General features: G+C 37.1%; 1 pseudogene; it reads right to left on the reverse strand.

Annotated features, from left to right (window-relative positions):
* Positions 1-487: 487 nt before the first annotated feature.
* On the reverse strand, positions 488-587 carry LOC117198013 (uncharacterized; annotated as a pseudogene).
* Between the last annotated feature and the right edge of the window lie 23933 nt (positions 588-24520).

Consider the following 24520-nt stretch of genomic DNA (forward strand, 5'->3'; position numbering starts at 1 on the left):
CCTCAAGTCCATTCTCTACATCTGCGTCTTTATTCCTGTCCTGCCCGTAGGTTCTGCAGAACCTTTTTTTTCTTTTATTTTAGATTCCATATATATGTGTTAGCATACGGTATTTGATTTTCTCTTTCTGACTTATTTCACTCTGTATGACAGTCTCTAGGTCCATCCACCAATAACTCAATTTCATTTCTTTTTAAGGCTGAGTAATATTCCATTGTATATATGTGCCACATCTTCTTTATCCATTCATCTGTCGATGGACACTTCGGTTGCTTCCATGTCCTGGCTATTGTAAATAGTGCTGCAATGAACATTGTGGTACATGACTCTTTTTGAATTATGGTTTCCTCAGGGTATATGCCCAGTAGTGGGATTGCTGGGTCATATGGTAGTTCTATTTTTAGTTTTTTAAGGAACCTCCATACTCTTCTCCATAGTGGCTGTATCAGTTTACATTCCCACCAACAGTGCAAGAGGGTTCCCTTTTAAAAATATGGAATGCTTCACGAATTTGCGTGTCATCTTTGCGCAGGGACTATGCTAATCTCTGTATCGTTCCAATTTTAGTACATGGGCTGCGGAAGCAAGCATGCCATGACGTATTTTAAGTACAGGCCTTGACACAATAGATATGCAATGAATATTTGCTGAATAACAAATGATTGAACAGTATAGGATTTTGATCCTCCAAATCTTTATAGAAGGTTTCTTGTATTTTTTAAATAAACAAAGAAGAGTGCATATTATATGCTGGCAGTTTTCTAAGAATTTTATGAAAATTAATTTATTTAATCTTCCTCAAAATTGTATTAGGTAGGTACCAATTTTATTCCTATTTTATGATAGAAGGATTTACTAACTTGCCCAAGATCAAAGCTAGACAGACTCTGTACAAGGTCTGTGCTCTTAATCACATCACTAATTCTACTTCACATAACTGATACTGAACTGTGTGCCACCCAAATTTTATCAAAATCCAGCTGAGATTGTGAGTTTGTATGTGTGTTTATATATGTGTGGCAGGAAGGGAGGTGGTGCTTAAGAGATGTGGCCTCTTCCCATATCTCGATGCCAGTGTTCTCACCCTTTTTTTCTTTCCTCTAACATAACTGGAGTACATACTACTTGGGTTGGATTGTGCATACCAGAGAAAATACTCTCTTAGTGAGCATTTTAGTCTCAGGGGTGAAAAATGGTATAGTTAAAAATTGATCTCCCCCATCAGGTTCTTCCCAGGTGAAGCATTCCTCTCTTTTATTCTTCTTTCTCTATTCCAATGCAAATCTATATTCTGAAACTCAGTATTACATTTATTACAAGGAGGTTGTTGGGATGCATCACATCACTTAGCATCTCCTAAAGAGAGATGTTCCTAAGTGCCAACAAATCTATTGCTTTCCTCAAACAATTGATATGTTTATATTTTGTAGACGTTGTAAACTAGAGGCAGATCATGTTCCATTTTTTGCTTTGACTACCATAATATGATATTTAAAAGTTGCAACTCTTTTTTTAAAAGTTTTTATAAATGTAATGACCTGCACAAACCTGGTCTAGTTTTCACCCAGTCTGCATTTTCCCTTAGCCATAATGCTCAGCAATTTAACTGTAGGTATTTTAAAGGCAGCCTTTATTTTTTAATAAAGCAGTGTAAAATACATAAAATACCAAGGGTAAGAGAAAAAATATAGTAGTCAAAATGGTTGCTCAATGTCAAAAAATTGGAAATAGGATGCTTCTATAGGCAGGTGGTGGGGAATCCAGGGACAACGCAATAACTGAATGTCTAAGTTAGCACGTTTCAGCTGACTCCTGAAAGAATGTAGTATGGGGCAAATTACCAAGACAAGCACTTATGGGTAAAGCACCCAGGTTTAAGAGCTAGTACATACACTAAGGAAAGTCTAGTTGAGAAACCCAAAAGTCACTCTTGATGATTCTCTCACCCTTAACCCTATTTTTAAGTTATCAAATCTAGCTGATCCTGTCTGGGAAACCTTCTCATATGCTCTTCTTTATGTTTATCTCCTGTGGCACCAGTCTCACCTGGAATACTGCAATGGCCTCATAGTTGGTTTCTTCTTCCTTCTTTTGTCTTCCTAATGAAATCTTCATATTTTAGCCAGAATTGTCTTTTTAAAAATCACGGCCATAAATATGTCTCTACAATGTTTATATTCCTTCAGTGGTTCCCAGTTTCTGTTAAAATGAAATCTGGGGGCTGATGTGTCTTTTTGTTTTCCATTCCTTGCCACTCTTCTAGCTGCTCGTTTCAAACCACTTTCCCTTGTGACTCAGCCACACTCACCTGACTCAGGTTTCTAGAATAAGTCCTTTTCCTTCCTGCCTTAGGGCTATTGCACCTAGCACTTCTCTCTCCCTTCTCCCCTCCCTTACCCCTACTTACAGTCTTCTTCCTGCCCTATGTCTGGTTAATTCTTTTTCATCTTTTGCATCTTCATCTCATAAACCACTTTTGTAGTGATGATTCTCCCTGGACCTCTCAGCCTGGGTCAGAGCCCTTGCTCTATGCTGTCAGTGCATGCTGTACTTCTGTGTGTGTCAGTAATGTCTGTATTGCCAGCACCTAGCAGTCTTGGGCATGCAGTCATTCCTGTATAAATTATTGTTTAATAAAAGAATGAATGACTAGCAGCAACGATGATTTCGTACTGATTTTCATTCAGTTGAACTAAACATCTTAAATTCTTCGTGGTTAAGGTCAGAAATGGTCTTGGTGGCAGAGTCAGGCTACGCAAGTAACCAGGATTCTCATGATTCCAGAGCTATGAGGAAAGGAGACAAGGCCTGATAGATTGCTTCTATATTCACATTAAGACTCCAATCAGCTAGTAGATTTTAGAGAAGGTACTCCATGATTCTGAACTATGATGTCAACATGTTTTCTTAGCTAACAGCATTCCAGTTAAAAGAATTTACACAGCTGATGTCTTTCATAGTGTACAAGTATAGGATTCTCCTGAAATCTTGGAGTGAAGTTTTGCTGTGAAATATAGCAAAATTATTCCTGGGTGCCCTTTAAGTGAGAAAGAGACAGAGAGAGAGAATATGAATCTTGGTCACTGAGGATCCCAAGCAATCTTATGATGACCATTTTGTCTTTATTCCCATTACTTCATTTTGGAAGTTAATCTATGAAACGCTATGTGTTTTTTTGCACTTAAACTAGTGAGTAAAGATTCATCTTTAAATACCATTATGGGTGAGTATGTTAATTTATTTCTCTGATATATTTTGTACTAATTCATGAAATAAGATCAGGACTCATTCCTTGATTGGCTTACTGAATAACGGAACCTTTTGATTTTAAAGAAGACTGGCATATTTTAGCAAAATTTTTTTAATTATAAAAATCATATAGGCCAATAATAGAGAATTTGGAAACTTTAGAACACTAAAGATTTGTCCAGCTACCCAAAAGCCAGTACTGTTACTTCTCTGGCACTTTGCCATGTGTCTTTTAGAGGAAAACTCTGAACTTGAAATACAACCTCAGAAACACCAAAGGATACACAATATTAAGTAAGAGATAAGGCAGCTTACTAAAAGGACCTAAGGCTGTAAACTCACTGTGGCTAGGCAGAAGCTGGGTGTCAATCATACAGCTTACAGGAGAAAAGATGTGGCAGGGTAGAAATGAAAATGTTGGTTTAGTTAATTTAAATAAACTTTACAGTATTTATTTTCAATTAAAAATTGAACTATGTTGTCACTACTAAAACTGCTTGTTTCATTTATATATACACACATATATATGTTATAAATATATATAACATTTTACATAGATGTCTGCCATAAAGGAAACAAAGTTTTAGCATAAATAGTACTGAAATTTGAATTGTTAATTATTATAACATAATTATCATTTTTAAAGTTTTTAAATTTTTTGTTATCTATTTCCAACATTAAAACTTGTGATTGATCTCAACATCCTTGATACTATGCCCTGACCCTCTTCCAAGAAAAGAGGAATGGCCAGTCGCATGTCACCATTTAACCTGATAAGAAAATTATGTATGCTTTTGCTGTTGAGTGGATCTTTACATAATCAGATTACAAGAAAATATAAGGTAGTATTTATAATTTATTATTTGTAGTTTGTTTTATTTTGTTCTGCTTTTGCTACCCTAAATGGTCTAGGTCAGCCATCTCCAACATTTTTGGCACCAGGGACCGGTTTCATGGAAGACAATTTTTCCATGGGGGTTGGGGTGGGGTGGTTCAGGAGTTAATGTGAGCGATGGAGAGCGATGGGGAGGGCAGATGAAGCTTTGCTCACTCGCCGCCACTCACCTCCTGCTGTGCGGCCCAGTTTCTAACAGGCTGCGGTCCGCGGCTTGGGGATTGGGGACCCCTGGTCTGGGTAATGGGAGAGAAAAATTTCATATTGCCAATATTATATGCATATTGCAATACATCCTTAGATATTTGGAATACCTAGAATTTATATTATTGGAATCAGAAATGTAACTCATATGCCACAATATTTGTGCTGATTGTTTTGACAGACATCTTTTTGTAATAAATAACCCTCTACCCTTCCTTAGTAAATAGGTGATTCTGAATGTAAGTTATACTTCTCTTTATGATATATTTTTTAAAATATTTATTTATTTATTTATTTATTTATCTTTGGCTGCATTGGGTCTTTGTCGCTGTGCGCGGGCTCTCTCCAGCTGCAGCGAGTGGGGGCCACTCTTCGCTGTGGTGTGTGGGCCTCTCATTGTGGTGGCCTCTCCTGTTGCAGAGCATGGGCTCCAGGCGCATGGGCTCCAGTAGTTGTGGCATGCAGGCTCAGTAGTTGTGGCACACGGGCCTAGCCTCTCCGTGGCATGCGGGACCCTCCTGGACCAGGGCTCGAACCCGTGTTCCCCGCATTGGCAGGCGGATACCCAACCTCTGCGCCACCAGGGAAGCCCCCTCTTTATGATTTTGGGTCCTAGCTCTCACCTCTCTTCTAAGGAAAATATCTTCATTATATTCCACAATGTATTCTATGCCACATCCTTTGAGTTTCGCTGCTACAACTGGTAACATTGGTAGCAGTACCGTTAGCATACCTGCAACACTGGTAGCAGTACATTGGATAAACCAAATTGAGGAGATTAAGAAGAGGAAGAGGTTATAATAAAATTAAAACAGCACAGAACACTAAATTGAGAATTTTATGGAGAAAAGTTTCTATTTTTGCCTTTGATTGCTGAGTACTTCATCAGCTCCCTCAAGTAAATTTGCTCCACACAGTACCTTTCTTTTCTTATCTTTCTCTTCTTTTACTTCAAGTCAGTATATCTGATTAAGGAATCATGCCTGTTTCTTGGCAGCAGTGGAGACTTGAAATCATAGAGAAGGAAATTCCTTCCAACATACGAAGTGTGCTCGAAAGGTGCTGGACAGCTGAAAAAGCATGTTGACACTGTGTACTGCGTGATCATTCCTGTCTGGCTGGAGTATAAAACTCATTTTTCAGAATAATATAAAATTCTAAAAATAGAGCTGACAAATTCAAATTCAGGAGAGTCTTAAGCATCAGACTAATGAATTGAGACGATTTGGCAAATGAGGTACTGTCAGGGAAGGAAACGATATAATAGTGCATTGTTTTTAGAAGATTAATTTGGCAATAATATATGGAAGAGAAATAAGAGCAGAATCAAAGTAGTTAAGAGGTGTTTGCAACAGTGAAATTAAGATATCTCATGAGTCCTGCCTTTTCAGTCCTGGTGGCAGCATAAATGAAAAGAGGTGGAGGACAGTACAATGATATATATATATATATATATATATATATATATATATATACTGTGCAAGTTGATTTTAAAGAACTTGACAGTGATGTGAAGGTAAGTGAAAAAAATGATCTAAAAGTGGAGGCTGGTTCTATGTTAAGTATATGGAAAGAGAGTAGAGCAAGGTGATGGATTAGATTTTTGTCTTAATAAGGGTTTGTAGTAGAACACTCAGGTGGACATTCAGTTTTGGGGGATAGACATTAACGAGGAAGGGGCTAAGTATATGGTAAAGCAAGCATTTTAAAATATAAATGTTGGAAGGAGAGATACCTCTTTCTCTGCGACCAAATGATAGAATAAGAGATAAATATGGTAAAAGTAATTTGCTGAGTTTGGGAGGATATTACCTGAGGAAGTTCACACTGGGAGTTGTTATTAAAGTGTGTGTGAATTGGGGATTTAAAGAGATATGGCAATGTGTAAATTTTGGTATTGCTTTCTTGGAAGTATGCTAGGGAATGAGAAAAAAACGTGTGAACTAATAATGTTTTGCAATAATGAGTCCTACTAAAAGATGAAGGCCATGTTTTGTTTCGTTTTTTTAAAGGGGAATTTGGCTTCCTGTATTTAAATCTTTAACCAACAATAATTTATGGCCTGGAAGTAGAGAAAGGACAATAAACTCTGGGAAAATCTGAGCTTAGGGTGGGTGCAGTGATGGAAATAAAGGTCGTGATGTGTTCTGCAGTCTATAACTAGAGATTAAAGAACTGAGTAAATTAGCACGATTGAGCGATAGGAGTTTATACTGAAAATATAAAAAGCAGATTTATTGAACCTGAAAGAAAGAAAAGATAAAGGGTTTATGATAGAGAGAAAGCATCTAATTTAAGATCTTGAAGATGGTTCTGTGTGATGTCCATGCTGATGAGAATATGATGTGGGGCTTGAAAAACATAACAGATTTTAAGGAAAGAAGTTACTAGGTAGACGATGGATTGGCAACAGAAGATACGGGATTGAAAGTATGAAGAGGAACATGGAAAAAGAAGAAATAATCCAGGTGTTCATTTTGTTTTAGCTGAAGAAGTCACATTTCTAAGGGATTCCATGTGTTTAGTAGATGGGAAAGTTACAAAACTTCTAAAAGGATCATAAACAGCCTGACTTGAATTTGAAGCATCAGGAAAAGGCTGAGCTTTCAAAGTTGAAAGTGAACACATTTACAAGTAAAAGAGGTTTAAATAGGGTGAAACAGGCAGGATGAATATGAAGAAGTTATTATTTTATAGCTTGGGAATCCACCTTTTCTATCCCCATCCCCTTTAGCAATATGTCTCCTAATTGATATTGGAAGCCAATGGAAAGATGAGTTCGTTTGTTTTTTAATCATTTTACATTTCATGTTCTCTTGTTCTAAGAATATCTATGTATAAAATCAGGCCAAGATGCACATAGTTATTAAAGATATATTCTTTTTATTTTAAATTTTTATTTTTTTAAACATCTTTATTGGAGTATAATTGCCTTACAATGGTGTGTTAGTTTCTGCTTTATAACAAAGTGAATCAGTTATACATACACATATGTCCCCATATCTCTTCCCTCTTGCATCTCCCTCCCTCCCGCCCTCCCTATCCCACCCTTCTATGTGGTCACAAAGTCCCGAGCTGATCTCCCCGTGCTATGCGGCTGCTTCCCACTAGCTATCTATTTTACATTTGGTAGTGTATATATGTCCATGCCACTCTCTCACTTTGTCCCAGCTTACCCTTCCCCCTCCCGTATCCTCAAGTCCATTCTTTAGTAGGTATGTATCTTTATTCCTGTCTTGCCCCTAGGTTCTTCATGACTTTTTTTTTTTTAGATTCCAATATATGTGTTAGCATACAGTATTTGTTTTCCTCTTTCTGACTTTACTCTGTATATCAGTCTCTAGGTCCATCCACCTCACTACAAATAACTCAGTTTCGTTCCTTTTCATGGCTGAGTAATATTCCATTGTATACATGTGCCACATCTTCTTTATCCATTCATCTGTTGATAGACACTTCGGTTGCTTCCATGTCCTGGCTATTGTAAATAGAGCTGCAATGAACATTTTGGTACATAACTCTTTTTGAATTATGGTTTTCTCAGGGTATATGCCCAATAGTGGGATTGCTGGGTCTTATGGTAGTTGTATTTTTAGTTTTTTAAGGAACATCCATACTGTTCTCCATAGTGGCTGTATCAATTTACATTCCAACTGACTGTGCAAGAAGGTTCCCTTTTCTCCACACCCTCTCCAGAATTTATTGTTTGTAGACTTTTTGATGATGGCCATTCTGACTGGTGTGAGATGATATCTCCTTGTAGTTTTGATTTTCACTTCTCTAATGATTAATGATGTTGAGCATTCTTTCATGTGTCTGTTGGCAATCTGTATATCTTCTTTGGAGAAATGTCTATTTAGGTCTTCTGCCCATTTATGGATTGGGTTGTTTGTTTTTTAATATTGAGCTGCATGAGCTGCTTGCAAATTTTGGAGATTAATCCTTTGTCAGTTGCTTCATTTGCAAATATTTTCTCCCATTCTCAGGGTTGTCTTTTCATCTTGTTTATGGTTTCCTTTGCTGTGCAAAAGGTTTTAAGTTTCATTAGGTCCCATTTGTTTATTTTTGTCTTTATTTGCATTTCCCTAGGAGGTGGGTCAAAAAGGATCTTGCTGTGATTTATGTCATAGAGTGTTCTGCCTATGTTGTCCTCTAAGAGTTTGATGGTGTCAGGCCTTAAATTTAGGTCTTTAATCCATTTTGAGTTTATTTTTGTGTATGGTGTTAGGGAATGTTCTAATTTCATTCTTTTACATGTAGCTGTCCAGTTTTCCAAGCACCACTTATTGAAGAGGTTATCTTTTCGCCACTGTATATTCTTGCCTCCTTTATCAAAGATAAGGTGACCATATGTGCATGGGTGTATCTCTGGGCTTTCTATCCTGTTCCATTGATCTATATTTCTGTTTCTGTGCCAGTACCGTACTGTCTTGATTACTGTAGCTTTGTAGTATAGTCTGAAGTCAGGGAGCCTGATTCTTCCAGCTCCATTTTTCTTCATCAAAATTGCTTTGGCGATTCGGGTTCTTTTGTGTTTCCATACAAATTGTGAAATTTTTGTTATAGTTCTGTGAAAAATGCCAGTGGTATTTTGATAGGGATTGCACTGAATCTGTAGATTGCTTTGGGTAGTAGAGTCATTTTCACAATGTTGATTCTTCCAATCCAAGAACATGATATATCTCTCCATCTATTTGTATCATCTTTAATTTCTTTCATCAGTGTCTTATAATTTTCTGCATACAGGTCTTTTGTCTCCTTAGGTAGGTTTATTCCTAGGTATTTTATTCTTTTTTGCAATGGCAAATGGGAGTATTTTCTTAATTTCACTTCAGATTTTTCATTATTAGTTTATAGGAATGTAAGAGATTTCTGTTCATTAATTTTGTATCCTGCTACTTTACCAAATTCATTGATTAGCTCTAGTAGTGTTCTGGTAGCATCTTTAGAATTCTCTATGTATAGTACCATGTCATCTGCAAACAGTGACAGCTTCACTTCTCCATTTCCAACTTGGATTCCTTTTACTTCTTTTTCTTCTCTGATTGCTGTGGCTAAAACTTCCAAAATAATGTTGAATAATAGTGGTGAGAGTGGGCAACCTTGTCTAGTTCCTGATCTTAGAGGAAATGCTTTCAGTTTTTCACCATTGAGGAGGATGTTGGCTGTGGATTTGTCATATATGGCCTTTATTATGTTGAGGAAAGTTCCCTCTATGCCTACTTTGTTGAGGGTTTTTATCATAAATGGGTGTTGAATTTTGTCGAAAGCTTTCTCTGCATCTATTGAGATGATCATATGGTTTTTCTCCTTCAATTTGTTAATATGGTGTATCACATTGATTGATTTGCGTATATTGAAGAAGGCTTGCATTCCTGGGGTAAACCCCACTTGATCATAGTGTATGATCCTTTTAATGTGCTGTTGGGTTCTGTTTGCTAGTATTTTGTTGAGGATTTTTGCATCTATGTTCATCAGTGATTTTGGCCTGTAGTTTTCTTTCATTGTGACATCCTTGTCTGGTTTTGGTATCAGAGTGATGGTGGCCTTGTAGAATGAGATTGGGAGTGTTCCTCCCTCTGCTATATTTTAGAAGAGTTTGAGAAGGATAGGTGTTAACTCTTCCCTAAATGTTTGATAGAATTCTCCTGTGAAGCCATCTGGTCCTGGGCTTTTGTTTGTTGAAGATTTTTAATCACAGTTTCAATTTCAGTGCTCCTGGTTGGTCTCATATTTTCTAATTCTTCCTGGTTGAGTCTCAGAAGGTTGTGCATTTCTAAGAATTTGTCCATTTCTTCCAGTTGTCCATTTTATTGGCATATAGTTGCTTGTAGTAATCTCTCATGACCTTTTGTATTTTTGCAGTGTCAGTTGTTACTTCTCCTTTTTCATTTCTAATTCTATTAATTTGAGTCTTCTCCCTTTTTTTCTTGATAAGTCTGGCTAATGGTTTATCAACTTTTATCTTCTCAAAGAACCAGCTTTTAGTTTTATTGATCTTTGCTCTCATTTTCTTCATTTCTTTTTCATTTATTTTTGATCTGATCTTTATGATTTTTTTCCATCTGCTAACTTTGGGTTTTTTTTGTTCTCTTAGCTTTTGCTTGTCTGTAAAGGTTTTAATTTCTTCATCAAATCTGAATGAGATCCTTGCTGAGTAGAGTAATCTTGGTTGTAGGTTTTTCTCCTTCATCACTTTAAGTATGTCCTGCCACTCCCTTCTGGCTTGCAGAGTTTCTGCTGAAAGATCAGCTGTTAGGCTTATGGGGATTCCCTTGTGTGTTATTTGTTGTTTTTCCCTTGCTTTTAATATTTTTTATTTGTATTTAATTTTTGATAGTTTGATTAATATGTGTCTTGGTGAATTTCTCCTTGTATTTAACCTGTATGGGACTCTCTGTGCTTCCTGGACTTGATTAACTATTTCCTTCCCCCATTAGGGAAGGTTTCAACTATAATCTCTTCAAATATTTTCTCAGTCCCTTTCTTTTTCTCTTCTTCTTCTGGGAACACTATAATTCGAATCTTGCTGCATTTAATGTTGTCCCAGAGGTCTTTGAGACTGTCCTCAATTATTTTCATTCTCTTTTCTTTATTCTGCTGTGCAGTAGTTATTTCCACAATTTTATCTTCCAGGTCACTTATCCGTTCTTCTGCCTCAGTTATTCTGCTATTGATCCCTTCTAGAGTATTTTTAATTTCATTTATTGTGTTGTTCATCACTGTGTGTTTGCTCTTTAGTTCTTCTAAATCCTTATTAAACATTTCTTGTATATTCTCCATTCTGTTTCCAAGATTTTGGATCATCTTTACTATCATTATTCTGAATTCTTTTTCAGGTATATTGCCTATTTCCTCTTCATTTGTTAGGTCTGGTGGGTTTTTGCCTTGCTCCTTTATCTGCTGGGTGTTTCTCTGTCTTCTCATTTTGCTTAACTTTCTGTGTTTAGGGTCTCCTTTTCGCAGGCTGCAGGTTCGTAGTTCCTCCTGTTTTTGATGTCTGTCTCCAGTGGCTAAGGTTGGTTCAGTGGGTTGTGTAGGCTTCCTGGTGGAGGGGACTAGTGCCTGTGTTCTGGTGGATGAGGCTGGATCTTGTCTTTCTGGTGGGCAGGTCCACCTCTGGTGGTGTGTTTTGGGGTTTCTGTGAACTTATTATGATTTTAGGCAGCCTCTGTGCTAATGGGTGGGGTTGTGTTCCTGTCTTGCTAGTTGCTTGGCATGGGGTGTCCAGCACTGTATCTTGCTGGTCGTTGAGTGAAGCTGGGTCTTGGCATTGAGATGGAGATCTCTGGGAGATTTTCGCCATTTGATATTACATGGAGCTAGGAAGTCTCTTTTGAACCAGTGTCCTGAACTTGGCTCTCCCACCTCAGAGGCACAGTCCTGATGCCTGGCTGGAGCACCAAAAGCCTGTCCTCCACACAGCCCAGAATAAAAGAGAGGAAAAAAAGAAAGAAAAAAATAAAGTAAAGTAAACTAACGTTATTTAAATAAAAAATAATTATTAAGAAAAAAATGTTTTAAGTAATAAAAAACAAACAAACAAAAAATGGACAGACAGAACCCTAGGGCAAATGGTAAAAGCAAAGCTATACAGGCAAAATCACACACAGAAGCATACACACACACCCTCACAAAAAGAGCAAAAGGGAAAAAAATATATATATATCCTTGCTCCCAAAGTCCACCTCCTCAGTTAGGGATGATTCGTTGTCTCTTCAGGAATTCCACGGATGCAGGGTACATCAAGTTGATTGTGGAGGTTTAATCTGCTGCTCCTGAGGCTGCTGGGAGAGATTTCCCTTTCTCTTCTTTGTTCGCACAGCTCCCGGGCTCAGTTTTGGATTTGGCCCCACCTCTGTGTGTAGGTTGCCGGAAGGCGTCTGTTCTTCGCTCAGACAGGACTGGGTTAAAGGAGGCGCTGATTCACGGGCTCTGGCTCACTCAGGCCGGGGGCGGGGGGTGGGGGGGCGGTGAGGGGCACAGAGTGCTGGGCCGGCCTGCGGCTGCAGAGGCCGGCATGACGTTGCACGAGCCTGAGGCACGCTGTGCGTTCTCCCGGGTAAGTTGTCCCTGGATCCCGGGACCCTGGCAGTGGCGGGCTGCACAGGCTCCCAGGAAGGCAGGTGTGGAGTGACCTGTGCTCGCACACAGGCTTCTTGGTGGCGGCAGCAGCAGCCTTAGCGTCTCATGCCCGTCTCTGGGGTCCGCGCTGTTAGCCGCGGCTCGCGCCCGTCTCAGCTCGCGCTGCTCCTTTAAGCAGCGCTCTTAATCCCTTCTCCTCGCGCACCAGGAAACAAAGAGGCAAGAAAAAGTCTCTTGCCTCTTTGGCAGCTCCAGACTTTTTCCCGGACTCCCTCCCGGCTAGCCGTGGTGCACTAACCCCTTCCCGAGCCTCAGCTCCCAGCCCCGCCCGCCCCTGTGGGTGAGTAGACAAGCCTCTTGGGCTGGTGAGTGCTGGTCGGCACCGATCCTCTGTGCGGGAATCTCCCCGCTTTGCCCTCCGCACCCCTGTGGCCGGGCTCTCTTCCGCAGCTCCGAAGCTTCCCCCCTCCACCACCCGCAGTCTCCGCCCGTGAAGGGGCTTCCAGTGTGTGGAAACCTTTCCTCCTTAACAGCTCCCTCCCACTGGTGCAGGTCCCGTCCCTATCCTTTTGTCTCTATTTATTCTTTTTTCTTTTGCCCTACCCAGGTATGTGGGGAGTTTCTTGCCTTTTGGGAGGTCTGAGGTTTTCTGTTAGCATTCAGTAGGTGTTCTGTAGGAGTTGTTCCTCATGTAGATGTATTTCTGACGTATTTGTGGGGAGGAAGGTGATCTCCGCGTCTTACTCTTCCGCCATCTTGAAGCTGTATTAAGGATATATTCTTAAATTTGGAATATGTTTATATGAATGTATATCTTTATTCAATAATAATTTTCACCTAATTATCTCTTGTACATACCTCTCCACCTACTTCTTTAAATATACCCTGAATTTTCAACTCTACTGTTTTCTGTTCCCCATTTTCCCTTGTGTAACCCTGGGCGTGAAATACTTGTTCATGTTTCTCTACTGAATAGGCTTTCCCCACCTTGCCTCTTTCCCATCCTAAATGTTGAAATTATAGATGCCATTTATGAAAGCTATTTTCACCATTTTTTCCTAAATTCTTTAATCAAACACATGTGATTTCTTCCTATCTTGATACCTGTGTCTACTGAAAAAAAAAAAGGAAAGCACAGCCTAAAAGTTGAGAGTTATGTTTTATTTGGTGGACGTTCTGAGAACGTCAAACCCTTGAGATAGAACTCTCAGATCGCTCTGAGAGACTACTCCAAAGAGACAAGGGGGAGCCAGGATATGTAGGAGTTTTCGCAACAGAGACCAGGTAATCAGAACATCAAAAGATTACTGTTAATTAAAGAAAACCAGATATCTCAAGTTAAGGGATTTAGCGCTCTTCTATGTATGAGAAGATGCAAGAGTCTGGGCTCACTGAAATCATTCCTTTCATATGCACCTTGGCTACATGGGGCCAGTATACTGTGTTTTCTCATCCTGATTTTCCTCAGGGTGCACTGTTAACGTGGCTACAGCATCTGACTGCTAGATGTGGGGGCATCTTGCCTCCATCCTGAGTTCCCTCTGGACTCACCATCAGGGTGGCTATAATGTGATGGCTTGATGACTGCAACATCTTTTGTTTACTGATATGGCAGGCAATATTTTTCACTCACACCTGCTAGTATTTGTCAATATTTTTTATACTTAAAATATCCTCTCTTTCTTATACTTACTATATCCTGATTTTTGTACACTTTTCTCCCTTGCATATGAAATTGTAAACTTATTCATCTTTGTATTCCCTGAAATGCTTAGCATGAAGTTTTATGGATAATAAACTTCCATATTTGTTTGAAGATTTGCTGTAATTGTGACTATAGTTTTTAATTTGATCCTGTGTCTCCTTTTAATTTATTCAACTATATCATCTTTCAGATTATACCATATATTCTGAACATATTAACATAGTATCATTCGTTTTCTTTATATTCTCAATACTTTTGTTCTTGATAATAGTTATATTAACTCACTGGTGAATTTACCTTTAAATGTTTCTTCTGCCTGTGGTGATATTTGATAAAAAGAATTACAGTAACAATAGTGGTAATTGTAGTTTGCCTCACATAATCTGGACTACCACTCTTTTAAATGATTTCAAAGACCTGTATGTCTTCTCCAACAAATAGTAATATTTTAAAAGCCATGAAAAGATCAAATTAGTTCAAAGAGTGTTTCAAAAAGGAGAATGTGTCCTTATTAGAGAATATCATAAATAATTATAATCTAATTATGTAATGAAACTTTTAAAACATCTAAAGTATCAATTACAGTTGAAGGTAAATAGTGGTCCTATGATAGTTACTAGAAAATACTGCAACAAAGAAACTTTTTTCATTTAAAAAAATCTTTCTGGAAGAAAAATTTAGTAATAATTTACATCATTATAGTATAACCCTGACAAAATTTCTGGTGATAAATGCCAAGATAAATAAAAAGAGGTCTTAATATTTGTTTGAGATTATTAAAGCAAAACAAACACAAACATTTGATATTATATCACAATGCCATCTAGGCCAAGTTAAACCTTGAACAACTTACTCATGTGATACTAGACTGATTTTTTATTTATGTCATGTTCTCAGACCTAACTAGCCTGGGGGTGCAGTAGCAAAACATGAGTAAAATAATATCAGAATAATGTCTCTTGCTTAAAGTTCTTAACAAAATATAAAACTCCAAAATATGAGATTGGTATTGTTACCAATATTCATTTTTCAAATGAGAAAAACTAAGGTTACCCTTGGTGAGGTATATCACAGGTTGAGTTCTCCAGGAAGCTGACTTGAGATGAAGCTTAGGGTACAAGATATTTATTAGGAATGGCCCTTGAAATTGGTATCTGTGAAAGGGAGGAGAAAGAAGCAAGATTAGGCAGAGAGAAAGGTCTGGCTTTGATGCAGTTTGGACAGCCTCAGCGGGCTGTACAGGAGCTCTGGAGCTAAAAAAATCACATAGTTTCTGGAAGAACCTAGTTTCAAACCAACCATATTTATATCCAAAGACTGTGTTCTTTACCACTATGTTACAAATCCCTTGTCTCCCTCTCCTCTGCAGGTCCTGAGACCCACCTACTAAGCTGAAAGCCTTTACCCTCAATCTAGCTATTGCTTCTATTGGCAGTACCATAGCTCATTTTTCACTGCCCACTGAGCATGCCTCAGGACTGTAGAAAGATAATCATCCTCAGATTCATGAGATCACCTTGTTGAGCTTCTAATACTTTCAGTTTAAGAGAACTTATAGCTATATATCTTTATATATTATATACATGTACATATATGTGTTTATATATTATATGTATTTTATATATATATTTATATATCAAACATTTACTAAGTAACAAGTATTTGCCAGCAACTTGAAAACCCTAGTTTCTGAATGGAATGAAGGGAATAGTAGAATGGTTTTGATTCACAGAGCATTTTAATTTCATTTGTTCTTTAAATTAATCACAGTTCCTTTGATTCTAGGAACCTGAGAAAAAGTCAGATCACAGATTTTATACTTACCTATTTCTACTCTCAAAATCATTCCCTCTCTCTGGCACCCACCAGCAACTTCAAACCATGGATCTGGACTCTCTACCTCAAGTCGGGTTTCTTTCCCAATCCTTTTATGCCATAGTAAATGAGAGTCATTGTTTTTTTCTGAATTTTTGGTCATGTGCTTCAACGATCATAGAACTCTACTAAGTACATTTCCCACGGGACTCACGGGTGTTCATGTAAATAAAATTCTGGTTGATCATGGTGCCCCACCAGTCTTCGACTTGCCCAGAATTTGGTGTGTTCTATTTTTAGGAATCTACTATGGGGCCATGGATACTTGGAAATGGAAAAATGAATTTGATAGAACATTATATTAATTACAAGACAAACATTTCTACTGTGGTGGAAATATTTGGTTATTTGGAATTTTCAATAGTAATTTTAGAAATCTCAGAATGGATGAAAATGCATTGTAGAGGTCACACCAGGAGCAACTGGCCTTGCTTTGTCTCACTGATACTTTCCTTCATGTTGGTGTACCTTTCGTAGGTGGAGTCTGGCTAATCGCCTTCCAGACTCAGAACCCAAATGTGTCAGCCACCCTAGAGGCAGTCTCTCTTTCGTGAGTGTCATTCTAATTTGGCTAACACAACACAATTTTCCAACTTGTTTCTCCTTTTTCTTCCCTACTATATGAATTGGAAAGCATAAACCCTCATTCTTCCAATATTTTTACTGGTAGAAGTGGGCATGTTAAATAGTTCTGGCCAACATTGGCAAAGGAATTTCTGGAAAAGCTTTCTCTTCCCTGATAAAATATCCAGATATCAGAGACACAGACCTTTCATCTTAATTATTTTTTCTTTTTTTAAAATAATTTTTTAAAAATTTATTTTTAGCTGCATTGGGTCTTCGTTGCTGCACGCGGGCTTTATCTAGTTGCAGGGAGTGGAGGCTACTCTTCATTGTGGTGCACAGGCTTCTCATTGCAGTGGCTTCTCTTGTTGCAGAGCACGGGCTCTAGGCACGCTGGCTTCAGTAGTTGTAGCACACAGGCTCAGTAGTTGTGGCTCGTGGGTTCTAGAGTGCAGGCTCAGTAGATATGGTGCATAGGCTTAGTTGCTCCGTGGCATGTGGCACCTTCCCAGACCAGGGCTCGAACCCGTGTCCCCTGCATTGGCAGGTGGATTCTTAACCCCTGCACCACCAGGGAAGATCTGCTCTTAATTCTTTCCCTGAGTGCTGACTTGATGCGTTGAACTGAGGTAACCATCTTGCGACCATGAAAAGGTTGAATTAATCTCATGGGTCCTGGCATTACAAGCTATGAAACCAACACCAGCAGCTAGCTATCTTTAGTCTTTTGTTACAAGGAAAAATTAACCCCTGTGTTGTAGCCACTGTTGGTCTGGTATTCTATTACTTTTGGATGAAAACATGCTTGTTACAAACAATTGCATACAAATTAAAAGGGCAATTTATAAATTTATAATGAGAAACTTAACCATCAAACCTATCGGAATACTTAGTTCAACATATTGAGCTGTATCCTTGTAGATGGAAAACCAAATTATAAACTGCTTGACGAGTGTGGATTCTGAGCAAATGAATTTTATTAGAAGAAAAGAATGTCCAATGACAACAGATTCAGGTAATCTGATCTCTGTTATTACCAGAGTAGGAATAGCTTTGCTTATGGAATGAAACACTCCAAGTCCATTGGATAAGAATATGTTTACTCTGAACTGTGCTAGGATGAGCCCTGAAAATTTGTCCACTATGATGCAGTTTTTCTAACCTGATTTCAGTACTTACCAACTGTGTAGCCTTGGGCAGGTTCCTTTTCCTCTGGGCCTCAGTTTTAATATGATAATAATCATATTTATTTTGTACTGTTTGTGTGGGGATTAAGTGAAAGATATTCTAAAGAGCTTAGAATACTGTTTGAAGTGTAGTAAATGCTCAATGATTTTAGGTTTATTTCATGTCCAGCTAATTCTCCTTAAAGGCATGCATTGTTTATATATTTTAATGTATTCAGTCAAGACAGAATCAGGTCTTGTGACCTCATATCCCTTATGCTTCTTTAAGATAGTTCACATACCATTGTTCTGATTAATTATTCATTTATATGATTAAAAATCTAATGTTTAGAGAGGAATGGTTTTCTTCACAACTATCTCTCAATGTAAACTATTGAAAAATGTCTGCACTTCTGAGAAAAAATTAATACTACTTATATACATACATACGGATATATTCCCTCATAAATTTTGGTATGATCTAGTGTAAAGCATATGAAGTCAGGAGGCAGGGGCTTACATTCAATGTAATTTAGACATGCTTCTGAATGGCAAAGAAATTGTCAAATCTCACTATTCACAACCTGTTGCAAAGTGCTTCCTGCCCAACATTCTTTCTCTGCTGTCCTGTACTGCTCAGGTGTTCTGAGATTACCCTCTGTCAAATCATGAGGTTTCTGAGTGCTTTTAAAAATCTCCCACAAAAGTTTTAAATGAAATAATGAGGTCAGTTAAAATTTTTGAGATGGCTGCAGATGAGAACTCCTGTGAAAAGGTGTCACTAATTGAGCCAAAATAGTTTTCAGCTGCAGTGTAAAAAACTAACAGATTACCCACCTCATGTTTCAAATTAATGTAAACTCTTTTAGAACAATAGGTGACACTCTGCCAAGATTAAATACAGAATTAAACTGCAACCTTATTGAATAACACAAAGGTTTCGTATTTTAAAATTTAAAATTTTAGTCGAGGAAGACAGATTAATGCAGATAAGGGCTGCCGGCTCATACCCTCTGAGTTTCCTTTGGATATTAAAGGTGATGTTATTTTGTTTAGTTGTGAAATTTATATTCACCTTTCTTCATAAACATAAATTTTTAAAGATTTAAGAGAGTAAGTCCTAAGAGTTCTCATCACAAGGAAAAAATACTTTTTAAATTTTATATTTATATGAGATAATGGATGCTCACTAAACTTGCCATGGTAATTATTTCATGATGTTTGTAAGTCAAACCATTATGCCATATACCTTAAACTTTTACAGTGCTATATGTCAGTTATGTCTCAATAAAACTGGAAGAATAAAAAAACAAATGAATAACTAGAACAAAAAATCCTTTAAATTGCTGAAAATTATTTTCAGATAAACCAACCATCCCTGAAAGATAGGGTCATTTTATAATTGTGGAGGGAATGTTTCAGTATAACATAAGTGTTTCTGAAAACTCCATTGTTTGGATCCTAAGGGTCAGGGTCCTCTTGAGTCCCTATCTGAAGACTGATTTCATCAGTTATCTAGTGAAAGATACTGAGCATGTATAAAGATGGTGGTGATGATCATGGCAGTGTTTGCTGCAACAACAAAATAGCTACCAATATTTTAGTACTTTTGTGATCCATAAAATATACGAAGTAATTAACGTATTTTATCAATTTAGTCTACCAAATATTGAAGTAATTTTTTAATCTGCATTTTCTAGATAAAATTGAAGCTTTGAAGGGTTAAGTTACTAAGTGTGATTATTCAGTAAACTAACTTAAACTCAGGTCTTTTGGACTCCAAAATTTTTGCTTTTAACCAATAACAGTGTATTTATTTATTTTTTATTTTTTATATCTTTACTAGAGTATAATTGCTTTACAATGTTGTGTTAGTTTCTGTTGTACAACAAAGTGAATCAGCTATAAGTATACATATATCCCCATATCCCCTCCTACTTGAGCCTCCCTCCCACTCTCCCTATCCCACCTCTCTAGGTCATCACAAAGCACCGAGCTGATCTCCCTGGGCAATGCAGCAGCTTCCCACTAGCCATCCATTTTTACATTTGGTAGTGTATATACATCAATGCTAGTCTCTAATAACAGTGTATTTGATTATGCATACAAAATGAATGAACAATTAAATGCTCGAGATAGGTTTTGAAAACTTTACTTTTTCACATTAATTATAGAAATTGAACTTAAAATTATAATTTGAGACACTGGTTCCATTAGCTAATTTCATATTATCAAAGCTTGAATTTATTTTAGAGGTATCTTATATTTTCGAGAATTAAATATTATCTTACAGTTTATATCTCACCAATTTTCTTTCTACTTTCAAGTTTCTCAGAACTGCCTAAATATTGGGTTAGCCAAAAGGTTTGTTCGTTTTTTCTCGTAAAATGTTTCTAGTAGCGCTTAGTTGTCTTTAATTTCATTCGAAACAGTTTTGTTAGATTGTATTGTGACAGCTGTCATATCAGTGTGTATTAAAAAAAAAAAGCTTATCAAAACTGGTGAATTTTTGTGTAGCCATTTTAATACTGAAGATGGAAAAAAAAGCCCAACATTTTCGGCATATTATGCTTTATTATTTCAAGAAAGGTAAAAACGCAACTGAAACGCCCAAAAAGATTTGTGCAGTGTATGGAGGTGCTGTGGCTGATCAAACATGTCAAAAATGGTTTGCGGGGCTTCCCTGGTGGCGCAGTGGTTGAGAGTCCGCCTGCCGATGCAGGGCACACCGGTTCGTGTCCCGGTCCGGGAAGATCCCACATGCTGCGGAGCGGCTAGGCCCGTAAGCCATGGCTGCTAACCCTGCGTGTCCGGAGCCTGTGCTCCGCAACAGGAGAGGCCACAACAGTGAGAGGCCCGTGTACCACAAAAAAAAAAAAAAAAAAAAAAAAGTGGTTTGCGAAGTTTCGTGCTGTAGATTTCTCACTGGACGATGCTCCATGGTCGGGTAGACAAGTTGAAGTTGATAGCGATCAAATCGAGACATTAATTGAGAACAATCAGTGTTATACCATGTGGATGATAGCTCAAAATATCCAAATCAAACGTTGAAATTCATTTGCACCAGCTTGGTTATGTTCATCGCTTTGATGTTTGGGGTCCACGTTAAGTTAAGCGAAAAAAACCTTGACCGTGTTTCCGCACGCGATTCCCTATTCAAACATTATGAAAATATTACATTTTTAAAACAAATTGTGACAGGCAATAAAAAATGGATACTGTACAATAATGTGAAATGGAAGAGACCGTGGGGCAAGTGAAATGAACCACCACCAACCACACCAAAGGCCGGTCTTCATTCAGAGTAGGTGATGTTGTGTATATGGTGGGATTGGAAGGGAGTCCTCTATTATGAGCTTCTTCCAGAAAACCAAATGATTAATTCCAACAACTACTGCTCACAGTTAGACCAACTGAAACCAGCACTTGATGAAAAGTGTCCGGAATTAGTCAACAGAAAACACATAATCTTCCATCAGGATAATGCAAGACTGCATGGTTTCTTTGATGACCAGGCAAAAACTGTTAGAGCTTGGCTGGGAAGTTCTGATTCATCCGCCATATTCACCAGACATTGCAGCTTCAGATTTCCTTTTTTTTTCGGTCTTTACAAAATTCTCTTAATGGAAAAAATTTCAATTCCCTGGAAGACTGGTAAAGGCACCTGGGACAGTTTTTTGGTCAAAAAGATAAGTTTTGGGAAGATGAAATTATGAAGTTGCCTGAAGTATGGCAGAAGGTAGTGGAACAAAAGGGTGAAGACATTGTTTACAGTAAAGTTTTTCATGAAAATGAAAAATGTGTCTTATTTTTCCTTAAAAACCTAAGGCACTTTTTGGCCCACCCAATATTAACTAGTGTGAAGTGCTTTCAAATCCTCTGTCACTTATCCTCTTCAACTTCTAGAAATAACTTTTAGAGTCCCCATTTTACTTCCGGTAGTAGAAATGATAGAGATGTTAGAGTTCAGGAGTCTGACATTAAAGAGCATTTGGTAAGATAAGGACAGCTTTTCAAGTTACTACAGACATGTAATACTAAAGGTTTTACTACTGCAGAAGGTGTATTTCTGTAACTCCAACCTCTGATAGCGATTTCCTAACTACTTGCCATCTATTTGCTGAACTAATTACCACAAACTGTAGGTTTTTCACTATGGCCACTCTCCATTTCCAAAGCAATATGTGTATTACTCAGGATAGGTTAGAATATGCTGAAGAATGAAATAAAACCCAAAATACCAATGGCTTAATACTTTAAATGTTTACTTCTCATTGAGGCATCATCTGATTCATACCAGGTGTCTTGCTAGGTGTCTCTCCTCCAAGTATTGACTCATGGGTTTAAGCCATTTCTGTCTTTTAGTCATGCTCTTGAAGAACATGACTTTCAAGGTCACCATGACAAAAGAGAGGGCCAGAAGGTTTGATGGGGTGTTTTAAATGGCTAGAGCAGTGAGTTTTTTACATCTCTTTTGTCTGTACTACATAGGCAGTCACATGACCAACATAATTGCAAGGGTGACTAGAAAATCTAGAGGAGCACATGGGAATAGTCTCTGCCACAGTCTCTTATTGAATGATCTTACTGAATTTCAAAATCTGATGAAACCTATAAAATCTTTACTATTAAGATAATTGGAACAATTTTGGACAGTTGATGTCACTCTGAACCTTTCTATGCCTTTCATATTTTATTAATGATTCATTTAGATATTTATTAATAATTTTTAAAATATTTATTTAAACTATAATATAATTCCTGTTCTGTTGGAATTACATTTCCACCTAATCTTATTCTCAACCAAGTTTCAAGCTGCTCGGAGACAGGAACATTGTTTATTATTCCTCACAAACCCAATTAGCCTCAAGTGGTGCTATGCCTAATAAAATCTTAAAAATGTGTTAATCTGATTTCCTTTATAAATACTACAGTAAATGTAGGTAGGATTAAAAAAATATGAGCACAAGAATTAAAATTATGTTTATAGGTAAAAAAACACAGCTTTTAAATAATTTTTAATTAAATTGGGCTATAAAAAATGTCTAATAGTGAAAAAATATGCGCTTCATTAAGAGGAAAACTGGAGAGAGTGAAAAGGTAGAAATTATGCAGTACCATGTTATTTGAAAATGTTGATAACATTAAAGTGTTTCTTTATATCTCTTTATGACTCTGTGTGGAAAAAATCTCCTTTTGATCACAGCAACTAATTTTCAAATGAGCTATGCCTTCAGACTAAGTATGACCAGCTTTTGGTTATACTTTATTCTCTTTTCAGCAACCAGCTGCAGTAATTCAGATATTTCCTTTTTAGTCTCAATTTTATCACTGTTTTCCTTTGCTACCCTACTTTTCACTGCCATTACATTAGGTCATTGTTCAAAAGAATGATCACAACTGAGCTTATCTACTAAGGCAGATTTAGACTGTAAATGAGTCTACTGCCATTTGTAAACACTCCTTGGTTCCAGAAATCCAGTCTTCATTGCTAAACCCCCACAGCTATGGCTGTGCAGTCTATCATCATCTATAGTGTGCAAAGTCAGAATGTGATTACACATATTTTATAAAATGGGAACTGCTGACAACCCAACCCACCAACTAGTGAAAACATATTAGTGTGTGTGTATATATATATATATATATATATATATATATATATATAAAATGTATACTAATTATGTATCTAGTAATTAATTTTTTAATGACTCACTAAATATTTATGGTCTTTTTTTCTTATGATACAATCATCAGTTTCCCCAAGAGTTATCCTAATTTAGGCAGATATTTAAATAGAATCACTTCATTATGTTTGTTTTTCTGTTGTCTTGGGAACAATGTAATAACACTAGTAAGATATTTTCTTCAGACATGAAAAAGAAAATATTTGGATATTTAAGCTGTTGAAAAATCAAATTTGGAGGATAATATAAACTGGCTAATTGATTATGGATAATATATCAGTGCACTAGGTGATAGACACATAGATAAATAGATATTTATATGCTGATGAATTTCATTAATGTGAATCGAGGATTTCTATTCAATTGTTTTAACTACTGAAACATTTTCAGGTTAGAATTTATCAAATACTATATGCATTGCAATAGTAGCAACATTTTAAAGGAGGTCCTTAAATTCGCTAAGGCAATGAAGTGTCTATTCTAGTAGATCTCTTAATGTAAAGTTTTGCTTAGTGCATGACCTGAATGACTTTGCTGAATTTTCTTGAGTGGATCAGTACTAATGATATTTCAGTTCTGCTCTCAGAAATTCAAGTATTATGCCTTAATATATTAGAAATTAAATGGTAATTCTTTATATAAAATAATAAGGGGGCAGAAAACATAATAGTTGTACTTCTGAATGATGCAACCAGATTTTTGCCTTTACAGAGTTATCTCCTTTGATTGAGAACATGATTTTAATATATAGTTTTGGTCTGATCTGTTAGCTTTGTTCTTTGGTTTCCCCAGAACTATGACCTGTAAATTCTCAAAGGGTATTGAAGCTTCCTGAATATGTACACTTCTCAAGATACAAGGCAATTTAAAAACTTGTAAGTTATAAACTTAAAAATGTTTTAAAATATGTAAATCCCAGGGTTTGGTCCTAGGTTACCTCTTCTCTCCTATCAACTTTACCTCTCCAGGAGACCTATCCATTCCCCAACTTCTAATATCATCTGTAGTTCATCCTCTCCAGGCTTTAGCTCTCTTCTTAGCTTCAAACTGTACATACTAGTGTTTATTTAATCTTTCCACTTACATCTCA

Source organism: Orcinus orca, chromosome 5 (assembly GCF_937001465.1).
Source record: "Orcinus orca chromosome 5, mOrcOrc1.1, whole genome shotgun sequence".
In the NCBI taxonomy this organism is placed as follows: domain Eukaryota; kingdom Metazoa; phylum Chordata; class Mammalia; order Artiodactyla; family Delphinidae; genus Orcinus; species Orcinus orca.